The sequence below is a fragment of the Hemitrygon akajei genome, unplaced genomic scaffold, assembly GCF_048418815.1.
Source record: "Hemitrygon akajei unplaced genomic scaffold, sHemAka1.3 Scf000078, whole genome shotgun sequence".
Lineage (NCBI taxonomy): Eukaryota > Metazoa > Chordata > Chondrichthyes > Myliobatiformes > Dasyatidae > Hemitrygon > Hemitrygon akajei.
In genome coordinates, this window is record NW_027331964.1 from 3,373,646 (window position 1) to 3,386,632 (window position 12,987).

The 12,987-nt window shown below is 42.7% G+C and overlaps 1 protein-coding gene across 1 annotated transcript in view; it reads left to right on the forward strand.

The window, feature by feature from the left end:
- LOC140722508 (NACHT, LRR and PYD domains-containing protein 3-like) overlaps positions 1-12,987 on the forward strand; it is an 863,879-nt gene that overhangs the window by 366,436 nt on the left and 484,456 nt on the right. The gene's annotated exons all lie outside the window — the stretch shown is intronic.

The window sequence follows — 12,987 nt, forward strand, 5'->3', positions numbered from 1 at the left end:
GGTTACATTCCAGGTTGAACTAAATTCCGGCACAGAGTTTAAAGTTTTACAGCCGTTACTTACGGTGAGCAACATATTTACCATATACCCATTAGACAATTACAGCACGGAAACAGGCCATCTCGACCCTTCTAGTCCGTGCCGAACGCTTACTCTCACCTAGTCCCACTGATCTGCACTCAGCCCATAACCCTCCATTCCTTTCCTGTCCATATACCTATCCAATTTTACGTTAAATGACAATACAGAACCTGCCTCTACCACTTCTACTGGAAGCTCATTCCACACAGCTACCACTCTCTGAGTAAAGAAATTCCCCCTCGTGTTACCCTTAAAATTTTGCCCACTAACTCTCAACTCATGTCCTCTTGTTTGAATTGCCCCTACTCTCAATGGAAAAAGCCTATCCACGTCAACTCTATCTATCCCCCTCATAATTTTAAATACCGCTATCAAGTCCCCCCCTCAACCTTCTACACTCCAAAGAATAAAGACCTAACTTGTTCAACCTTTCCCTGTAACTTGGGTGCTGAAACCCAGGTAACATTCTAGTAAATCGTCTCTGTACTCTCTCTATTTTGTTGACATCTTTCCTATAATTCGGTGACCAGAACTGTACACAATACTCCAAATTTGGCCTCACCAATGCCTTGTACAATTTTAACATTACATCCCAACTCCTATACTCAATGCTCTGATTTATAAAGGCCAGCATACCAAAAGCTTTCTTCACTAACCTATCCACATGAGATTCCACCTTCAGGGAACTATGCACCATTATTCCTAGATCACTCTGTTCTACTGCATTCCTCAATGCCCTACCATTTACCATGTATGTCCTATTTGGATTATTCCTACCAAAATGTGGCACTTCACACTTAACAGCATTAAACTCCATCTGCCATCGTTCAGCCCACTCTTCTAACTGGCCTAAACCTCTCTGCAAGCTTTGAAAGCCTGCTTCATTATCCACAAACCCACCTCCCTTAGTATCATCTGCATACTTACTAATCCAATTTACCACCCCATCATCCAGATCATTAATGTATATGACAAACAACATTGGACCCAGTACAGATCCCTGAGGCACACCACCACTCACCGGCCTCCAACCTGACAAACAGTTATCCACCACTACTCTCTGGTATCTCCCATCCAGCCACTGTTGAATCCATTTTACTACTTCAATATTAATACCTAAAGATTGAACCTTCCTAACTAATCTTCCGTGCGGAACCTTGTCAAATGCCTTACTGAAGTCCATATAGACGACATCCACTGCTTTACCCTCGTCAACTTTCCTCGTAACCTCTTCAAGAAATTCAATAAGATTTGTCCAACATGACTTTCCACGCACAAATCCATGCTGACTGTTCCTACTCAGAACCTGTCTATCCAGAGAATTATATATACCATCCCTAAGAATATTTTCCATTATTTTACCCACCAATGATGTCAAACTGACAGGCTTATATTTGCTAGGTTTACTCTTAGAACCCTTTTTAAACAATGGAACCACATGAGCAATACTCCAATCCTCCGGCACCATCCCCGTTTCTGATGACATTTGAAATATTTCTGTTAGAGCCCCTGCTATTTCTACACTAACTTCCCTCAAGGTCCTAGGGAATATTCTGTCAGGATCCGGAGATTTATCCACTTTTATATCCCTTAAACGGGCCAATACTTGCACCTCTTTAATCGTCATAGTTTCCATAACTTCGCTACTTGTTTCCCTTACCTTACACAATTCAATATCCTTCTCCTTAGTGAATACCGAAGAACAGAAATTGTTCAAAATCTCCCCCATCTCTTTCGGCTCCACACATAGCTGACCACTCTGATTCTCTAAGGGACCAATTTTATCCCTCACTATCCTTTTACTATTAATATAACTATCGAAACCCTTCGGATTTATTTTTACCTTACTTGCCAAAGCAACCTCGTATCTTCTTTTAGCTTTTCTAATTTATTTCATAAGATTCATTTTACTTTCTTTATATTCCTCGAGCGCCTCATTTCCTCCATGCTGCCTGTATTTATTGCAGATATCTCTTTTTTACGAACAAGTTTCCAATATCCCTTGAAAACCATGGTACTCTCAAACTTGTAACCTTTCCTTTCAACCTAACAGGAACATAAAGATTCTGTACACTCAAAATTTCACCTTTAAATGACCTCCATTTCTCTATTTTATCCTTCCCATAAAACAAATTGTCCCAATCCATTCCTTCTAAATCCTTTCCCATCTCCTCAAAGTTATCCTTTCTCGAATCGAAAATCTCAACCCTGGGTCCAGTCTTATCCATCTCCACAATTATATTGAAATTAATAGCATTGCGATCACTGGACCCAAAGTGCGCGCCAACACATACTTCCGTCACCTGACCTTTCTCATTCCCTAACAGGAGATCCAACACTGCCCCTTCTCTAGTTGGTGCCTCTATGTATTGCTGCAAAAAAAATATATCCTGCACACATTTTACAAACTCCAAACCATCCAGCCCTTTTACAGTGTGGGCTTCCCAGTCTATGCGTGGAAAATTAAAATCTCCCACAATCACAACCCTGTGCTTAGGTGCCAGGTGACCTAATATCACCTGGACAATGCAAGCACCAATGACAGGACGTTGTTCATCGGCTGCAGCTCAGCATTTAACACCGTCATTCCCGCATTCTGACTGAGAAGTTACTGAAGCTGAGCAGCCAGCTGTCCCCGTTTCTTTCGCAAGAGGAAATCCTGCAGCTCAATTTCATATCTTCCTCTTTTACAGTTATGTTAACAGTTGGGCAACGCTCTCCATTCCTGCCCTGTCCTTGAATCACACTGGTGTTTATGCTTGCAGAGTTTCCAACAGGGAAACACGGAAATACATTGGAACAGCAAGGGCCCCTCACGCACACCTCTTGTTGGTCTGTAACTGCCGTTGGAGTTGACAGTGATGAGAGTTTTGAATCCATGGTCGGATCAGTACTCCTCTAATCAACGCGCTCCACACTTCCGCCCCCTCCTGTGAGGGAAGTCAAACCCACACGAAATTGCGGTTTGTATCTTAGCAACCTACTGTTGCAATTCATTCCACCACTGATGCACATTTCCAGTCAACGTGTTCATACCTTCCGAGAAGAGGACATGTTCAGGATAGATGCTGCGCAATTTCGGAAACTGCGTCAGCTTTTTAGGACCAAACAGGCAACGGTCTGCGAGCTGGTGTTTCAACATCTTTGCCTCTGATCTCAACGTGCATAATGTACAAATCAACGGTTGGTTCAGCAAAGACACAGTAACCGTTAGAGTCACACAAAGCTGAATCAGGACCTTTGCCCGAACTGCATTATCCCACCGAATATTCTGTCTGAGGTGGTAGCATTTACTCGCCCTTCTTTCATCACATCTGACCAAATCAATTTTAAACAACCCGAATGCGTCCGCATCTACAAATCCCACCGGCTGATCTTTCTACATCAGCATCAAGCTCTGTGTGAGGTCTTTGTCCCTCGCCTCCCCTTGAAATGAATCCCCTTTCATCTTAACAAAGGTCCCGTAGTGTTGCCTTCTCTGCCCTGGAAAATGACTAACAATTTACATCCTGTGTCTGTACCTCACCGTTCCGTTCAACTAGATTCACTACAGCCTTTGAACACCACGGTTCCTGTACCCGACCATAACATCTCTGTCTCATTGAAAAGTACCTATGCAGAACTCCACACAAACATCCGCTGAGCATTCGCCACATTTCTTCCGTACCTTTCCCTTACTCCATTTAAACGCTTCGCTAACTTGTCTGTTCCTATCTCTCTCCAATGGTATTGTAAAGGAGATGGAATTATGATCACTGTCGACAAAATGCTCTCCCACTGAGAGATTTAACAGCTGACGAGGTTCATTTCCCAATACCAAACACCAGGTTCAATTCCCAATACCAAACACCAGGTTCATTTCCCAATACCAAACACCAGGTTCAATTCCCAATACCAAACACCAGGTTCAATTCCCAATAGCAAACACCGGGTTCAATTCCCAATACCAAACACCAGGTTCAATTCCCAATACCAAACACCAGGTTCAATTCCCAATACCAAACACCAGGTTCATTTCCCAATACCAAACACCAGGTTCATTTCCCAATACCAAACACCAGGTTCAATTCCCAATACCAAACACCAGGTTCAATTCCCAATACCAAACACCAGGTTCAATTCCCAATACCAAACACCAGGTTCATTTCCCAATACCAAAAGCCAGGTTCAATTCCCAATACCAAACACCAGGTTCATTTCCAAATACCAAACACCATGTTCATTTCCCAATACCAAACACCAGGTTCAATTCCCAATACCAAACACCAGGTTCAATTCCCAATACCAAACACCAGGTTCAATTCCCAATACCAAACACCAGGTTCATTTCCCAATACCAAACACCAGGTTCATTTCCCAATACCAAACACCAGGTTCAATTCCCAATACCAAACACCAGGTTCAATTCCCAATACCAAACACCAGGTTCATTTCCCAATACCAAACACCAGGTTCATTTCCCAATACCAAACACCAGGTTCAATTCCCAATACCAAACACCAGGTTCAATTCCCAATACCAAACACCAGGTTCAATTCCCAATACCAAACACCAGGTTCATTTCCCAATACCAAACATCAGGTTCAATTCCCAATACCAAACACCAGGTTCATTTCCCAATACCAAACACCAGGTTCATTTCCCAATACAAACACCAGGTTCATTTCCCAATACCAAACACCAGGTTCAATTCCCAATACCAAACACCAGGTTCAATTCCCAATACCAAACACCAGGTTCATTTCCCAATACCAAACACCAGGTTCAATTCCCAATACCAAACACCAGGTTCATTTCCCAATACCAAACACCAGGTTCATTTCCCAATGCCAAACACCAGGTTCAATTCCCAATACCAAACACCAGGTTCATTTCCCAATACCAAAAACCAGGTTCAATTCCCAATACCAAACACCAGGTTCATTTCCCAATACCAAACACCAGGTTCATTTCCCAATGCCAAACACCAGGTTCATTTCCCAATACCAAACACCAGGTTCAATTCCCAATATCAAACACCAGGTTCAATTCCCAATATCAAACACCAGGTTCAATTCCCAATGCCAAACAACAGGTTCAATTCCCAATACCAAACACCAGGTTCATTTCCCAATACCAAACACCAGGTTCAATTCCCAATACCAAACACCAGGTTCATTTCCCAATACCAAACACCATGTTCATTTCCCAATACCAAACACCAGGTTCAATTCCCAATACCAAACACCAGGTTCATTTCCCAATACCAAACACCAGGTTCATTTCCCAATACCAAACACCAGGTTCATTTCCCAATACCAAACACCAGGTTCATTTCCCAATACCAAACACCAGGTTCAATTCCCAATACCAAACACCAGGTTCATTTCCCAATACCAAACACCAGGTTCAATTCCCAATATCAAACACCAGGTTCAATTCCCAATACTAAACACCAGGTTCAATTCCAAATACCAAACAACAGGTTCAATTCCAAATACCAAACACCAGGTTCAATTCCCAATACCAAACACCAGGTTCATTTCCCAATACCAAACACCAGGTTCAATTCCCAATATCAAACACCAGGTTCAATTCCCAATATCAAACACCAGGTTCAATTCCCAATACCAAACAACAGGTTCAATTCCCAATACCAAACACCAGGTTCATTTCCCAATACCAAACACCAGGTTCAATTCCCAATACCAAACACCAGGTTCAATTCCCAATATCAAACACCAGGTTCAATTCCCAATACCAAACAACAGGTTCAATTCCCAATACCAAACACCACGTTCATTTCCCAATACCAAACACCAGGTTCAATTCCCAATACCAAACACCAGGTTCATTTCCCAATACCAAACACCAGGTTCAATTCCCAATACCAAACACCAGGTTCAATTCCCAATACCAAACACCAGGTTCAATTCCCAATACCAAACACCAGGTTCATTTCCCAATACCAAACACCAGGTTCATTTCCCAATACCAAACACCAGGTTCATTTCCCAATACCAAACACCAGGTTCAATTCCCAATACCAAACACCAGGTTCAATTCCCAAAACCAAACACCAGGTTCAATTCCCAATACCAAACACCAGGTTCAATTCCCAAAACCAAACACCAGGTTCAATTCCCAATACCAAACACCAGGTTCATTTCCCAATACCAAACACCAGGTTCATTTCCCAATACCAAAAACCAGGTTCAATTCCCAATAACAAACACCAGCTTTATTTCCCAATACCAAACACCAGGTTCCATTCCCAATACCAAACACCAGGTTCAATTCCCAATACCAAACACCAGGTTCAATTCCCAATACCAAACACCAGGTTCAATTCCCAATACCAAACACCAGGTTCATTTCCCAATACCAAACACCAGGTTCAATTCCCAATACCAAACACCAGGTTCAATTCCCAATACCAAACACCAGGTTCAATTCCCAATACCAAACACCAGGTTCAATTCCCAATACCAAACACCAGGTTCATTTCCCAATACCAAACACCAGGTTAATTTCCCAATACCAAACACCAGGTTCCATTCCCAATACCAAACACCAGGTTCAATTCCCAATACCAAACACCAGGTTCAATTCCCAATACCAAACACCAGGTTCAATTCCCAAAACCAAACACCAGGTTCATTTCCCAATACCAAACACCAGGTTCAATTCCCATTACCAAACACCAGGTTTATTTCCCAATACCAAACACCAGGTTCAATTCCCAATACCAAACACCAGGTTCATTTGCCAATACCAAACACCAGGTTCATTTCCCAATACCAAACACCAGGTTCAATTCCCAATACCAAACACCAGGTTCATTTCCCAATACCAAACACAAGGTTCATTTCCCAATACCAAACACCAGGTTCATTTCCCAATACCAAACACCAGTTTCAATTCCCAATACCAAACACCAGGATCAATTCCCAATACCAAACACCAGGTTCAATTCCCAATACCAAACACCAGGTTCAATTCCCAATTCCAAACACCAGGTTCATTTCCCAATACCAAACACCAGGTTCAATTCCCAATACCAAACACCAGGTTCAATTCCCAATACCAAACACCAGGTTCAATTACCAATACCAAACACCAGGTTCAATTCCCAATACCAAACACCAGGTTCAATTCCCAATAACAAACACCAGGTTCAATTCCCAATACCAAACACCAGGTTCAATTCCCAATACCAAACACCAGGTTCAATTCCCAATACCAAACACCAGGTTCATTTCCCAAAACCAAACACCAGGATCAATTCCCAATACCAAACACCAGGTTCAATTCCCAATACCAAACACCAGGTTCATTTCCCAATACCAAACACCAGGTTCAATTCCCAATACCAAACACCAGGTTCATTTCCCAATACCAAACACCAGGTTCAATTCCCAATACCAAACACCAGGTTCATTTCCCAATACCAAACACCAGGTTCAATTCCCAATACCAAACACCAGGTTCAATTCCCAATACCAAACACCAGGTTCAATTCCCAATACCAAACACCAGGTTCATTTCCCAATACCAAACACCAGGTTCAATTCCCAATACCAAACACCAGGTTCATTTCCCAATACCAAACACCAGGTTCAATTCCCAATACCAAACACCAGGTTCATTTCCCAATACCAAACACCAGGTTCAATTCCCAATACCAAACACCAGGTTCAATTCCCAATACCAAACACCAGGTTCAATTCCCAATACCAAACACCAGGATCAATTCCCAATACCAAACACCAGGTTCAATTCCCAATACCAAACACCAGGTTCAATTCCCAATTCCAAACACCAGGTTCATTTCCCAATACCAAACACCAGGTTCAATTCCCAATACCAAACACCAGGTTCATTTCCCTATACCAAACACCATGTTCATTTCCCAATACCAAACACCAGGTTCAATTCCCAATACCAAACACCAGGTTCATTTCCCAATACCAAACACCAGGTTCATTTCCCAATACCAAACACCAGGTTCATTTCCCAATACCAAACACCAGGTTCATTTCCCAATACCAAACACCAGGTTCAATTCCCAATACCAAACACCAGGTTCATTTCCCAATACCAAACACCAGGTTCAATTCCCAATATCAAACACCAGGTTCAATTCCCAATACCAAACACCAGGTTCAATTCCAAATACCAAACAACAGGTTCAATTCCAAATACCAAACACCAGGTTCAATTCCCAATACCAAACACCAGGTTCATTTCCCAATACCAAACACCAGGTTCAATTCCCAATATCAAACACCAGGTTCAATTCCCAATACCAAACACCAGGTTCAATTCCAAATACCAAACAACAGGTTCAATTCCAAATACCAAACACCAGGTTCAATTCCCAATACCAAACACCAGGTTCATTTCCCAATACCAAACACCAGGTTCAATTCCCTATACCAAACACCAGGTTCATTTCCCAATACCAAACACCAGGTTCAATTCCCAATACCAAACACCAGGTTCATTTCCCAATACCAAACACCAGGTTCAATTCCCAATACCAAACACCAGGTTCAATTCCCAATACCAAACACCAGGTTCAATTCCCAATACCAAACACCAGGTTCATTTCCCAATACCAAACACCAGGTTCAATTCCCAATACCAAACACCAGGTTCATTTCCCAATACCAAACACCAGGTTCAATTCCCAATACCAAACACCAGGTTCATTTCCCAATACCAAACACCAGGTTCAATTCCCAATACCAAACACCAGGTTCAATTCCCAATACCAAACACCAGGTTCAATTCCCAATACCAAACACCATGATCAATTCCCAATACCAAACACCAGGTTCAATTCCCAATACCAAACACCAGGTTCAATTCCCAATTCCAAACACCAGGTTCATTTCCCAATACCAAACACCAGGTTCAATTCCCAATACCAAACACCAGGTTCATTTCCCAATACCAAACACCATGTTCATTTCCCAATACCAAACACCAGGTTCAATTCCCAATACCAAACACCATGTTCATTTCCCAATACCAAACACCAGGTTCATTTCCCAATACCAAACACCAGGTTCATTTCCCAATACCAAACACCAGGTTCATTTCCCAATACCAAACACCAGGTTCAATTCCCAATACCAAACACCAGGTTCATTTCCCAAAACCAAACACCAGGTTCAATTCCCAATATCAAACACCAGGTTCAATTCCCAATACCAAACACCAGGTTCAATTCCAAATACCAAACAACAGGTTCAATTCCAAATACCAAACACCAGGTTCAATTCCCAATACCAAACACCAGGTTCATTTCCCAATACCAAACACCAGGTTCAATTCCCAATATCAAACACCAGGTTCAATTCCCAATACCAAACACCAGGTTCAATTCCAAATACCAAACAACAGGTTCAATTCCAAATACCAAACACCAGGTTCAATTCCCAATACAAAACACCAGGTTCATTTCCCAATACCAAACACCAGGTTCAATTCCCAATACCAAACACCAGGTTCAATTCCCAATATCAAAACCAGGTTCAATTCCCAATACCAAACACCAGGTTCATTTCCCAATACCAAACACCAGGTTCAATTCCCAATACCAAACACCAGGTTCATTTCCCAATACCAAACACCAGGTTCAATTCCCAATACCAAACACCAGGTTCATTTCCCAATACCAAACACCAGGTTCAATTCCCAATACCAAACACCAGGTTCATTTCCCAATACCAAACACCAGGTTCATTTCCCAATACCAAACACCAGGTTCATTTCCCAATACCAAACACCAGGTTCAATTCCCAATACCAAACACCAGGTTCAATTCCCAAAACCAAACACCAGGTTCAATTCCCAATACCAAACACCAGGTTCAATTCCCAAAACCAAACACCAGGTTCAATTCCCAATACCAAACACCTGGTTCATTTCCGAATACCAAACACCAGGTTCAATTTCCAATACCAAACACCAGGTTCATTTCCCAATACCAAACACCAGGTTCATTTCCCAATACCAAACACCAGGTTCAATTCCCAATACTAAACACCAGGTTCATTTCCCAATACCAAACACCAGGTTCATTTCCCAATACCAAACACCAGGTTCAATTCCCAATACCAAACACCAGCTTCAATTCCCAATACCAAACACCAGGTTCAATTCCCAAAACCAAACACCAGGTTCAATTCCCAATACCAAACACCAGGTTCATTTCCCAATACCAAACACCAGGTTCAATTCCCAATACCAAACACCAGGATCATTTCCCAATACCAAACACCAGGTTCATTTCCCAATACCAAACACCAGCTTCAATTCCCAATACCAAACACCAGGTTCAATTCCCAAAACCAAACACCAGGTTCAATTCCCAATACCAAACACCAGGTTCATTTCCCAATACCAAACACCAGGTTCAATTCCCAATACCAAACACCAGGTTCATTTCCCAATACCAAACACCAGGTTCAATTCCCAATACCAAACACCAGGTTCAATTCCCAATACCAAACACCAGGTTCAATTCCCAATACCAAACACCAGGTTCCATTCCCAATACCAAACACCAGGTTCAATTCCCAATACCAAACACCAGGTTCATTTCCCAATACCAAACACCAGGATCAATTCCCAATACCAAACACCAGGTTCAATTCCCAATACCAAACACCAGGATCAATTCCCAATACCAAACACCAGGTTCAATTCCCAATACCAAACACCAGGTTCAATTCCCAATACCAAACACCAGGATCAATTCCCAATACCAAACACCAGGTTCAATTCCCAATACCAAACACCAGGTTCATTTCCCAATACCAAACACCAGGATCAATTCCCAATACCAAACACCAGGTTCAATTCCCAAAACCAAACACCAGGTTCAATTCCCAATACCAAACACCAGGTTCATTTCCCAATACCAAACACCAGGTTCAATTCCCAATACCAAACACCAGGTTCAATTCCCAATACCAAACACCAGGTTCAATTCCCAATACCAAACACCAGGTTCATTTCCCAATACCAAACACCAGGTTCATTTCCCAATACCAAACACCAGGTTCAATTCCCAATACCAAACACCAGGTTCAATTCCCAATACCAAACACCAGGTTCATTTCCCAATACCAAACACCAGGTTCAATTCCCAATACCAAACACCAGGTTCATTTCCCAATACCAAACACCAGGTTCAATTCCCAATACCAAACACCAGGATCAATTCCCAATACCAAACACCAGGTTCAATTCCCAATACCACACTCCAGGTTCAATTCCCAATACTGTGATAAGTTGGTCATGACTAGAATGCGACCCGCTGCAATTTGCTTTTCACAACAACGGATCTACAACAGATACAATCCTACTCGCTCTGCACCGGGCCTCGGGTCAACTGGTCAATATTGGAACCAATGGCAGGCTGAAGCTCACCACTCAACAGAAACATTGTCCTCAATCCCCATTGATTCGCTCCTAACCCTGGGTGACTGTGTCCTCCCCTGCATCTGGATCCTTGACTTCCTCACCGAAAGACGGCAGCCTCTGTGGATCGGGAATAGCGTCGCTTCCTCGCTGACAATCCACACTGGCTGCACACGGATGGGGAGCAGTTTAAAGATGCTGGCTGTCAACCTTTCTGAGGATCTATCCCGGGCCCAACATATTGATGCAATGGCCGTGAAGGTAATTTTCCATAAGGAGTTTGAGGAAACTTGATATGCTACTGGAAATACTCGCAAATTTCTAAAGTTGTGCCGTTGGGAGCATTCTAACTGCTTGCAGAACGCGCTGGTCTTGGACCCAGCACGTAAGTGCAATAGCAACGATAGCATGGCAGAGCCCCCACTTCATTAGGAGTCTGCGGAGATTCGTCCTGACGTCTAATGCTTTGACAAACATCGACAGATGTGTAATGGTGAGAGTATTGACCTTCTACCTCACGGCCTGGAATGAGGAAAGTCAATGCCTTTGAATGGAAAATCCTGCAAAGATTAGTGGATTCAACCCTGTCCACCATGGGTAAAGCCCTCTATAAACAATAGGGGGCTATGGGAAACAATAGACAATTTCTCTGGCAGGGACATTCTCGGCACAGCTTTGTGGGCCGAGGGACCTGTATAGTCCTGTAGGTTTTTCAATGGTTCTACGTTTTTTTAAAAACCATTGAGTGCATCTGCATGACGCATTTTCATCCATCATCAGACACCCTCACCACCCAGGACTTGAGCCTCCCGCGATGCTGCCATCAGGTGGAAGGTACAAGAACCTCAAAACTGGTCGCACCGGACTGAAGGATAGTTACAACCCTTCAGCCATCAGGCTCTTGAACAAAGCGGATAACTTAACTCAGTTGGTTCCCACAACCAATGATCTCTCTTTAAGGACACTTTATCTTGTTATTTCATGTTCCCATTACTTATTACTCTTTGTATCTGCGCAGTGTGTTATCTTGTCCACTCTCGTGGATTTTCCATTGATCCTGTTAAAGTTGCTAATCTACAACTTTACTGAGTACGAGTGAGAGTTGAGCAGTCCGGAAAGTGGGACTGGTCGGGTTCGCTAGAGGCCAGGTGCCGCGTCCATAGCCACCAATCATCGCCGAGGCCTCTCCGAAATGGACTTCAAACTAAATCTAATGCGGAACTGTGTTGTTCACTCGGTCTAGTTTTTCATTCGGAAAGAATCCGTCATTCAACAACGAACAGTAAGGGTTAGATTGTATTCTGTAACAACGGGAATGAAATGAATGTTATAATCGGAGATCGCAGAACTCTGTATAACTCTGTCTCACTTACCAAGGACATACAGAGAGATGGTCGCTGAGGTTTGTGAGCCATTAGCTAGAACCATATTCACACGGTATACCCCACTGTCCGACATGATCACCGACTTCAGTAGAAGCGACCGGTTGGA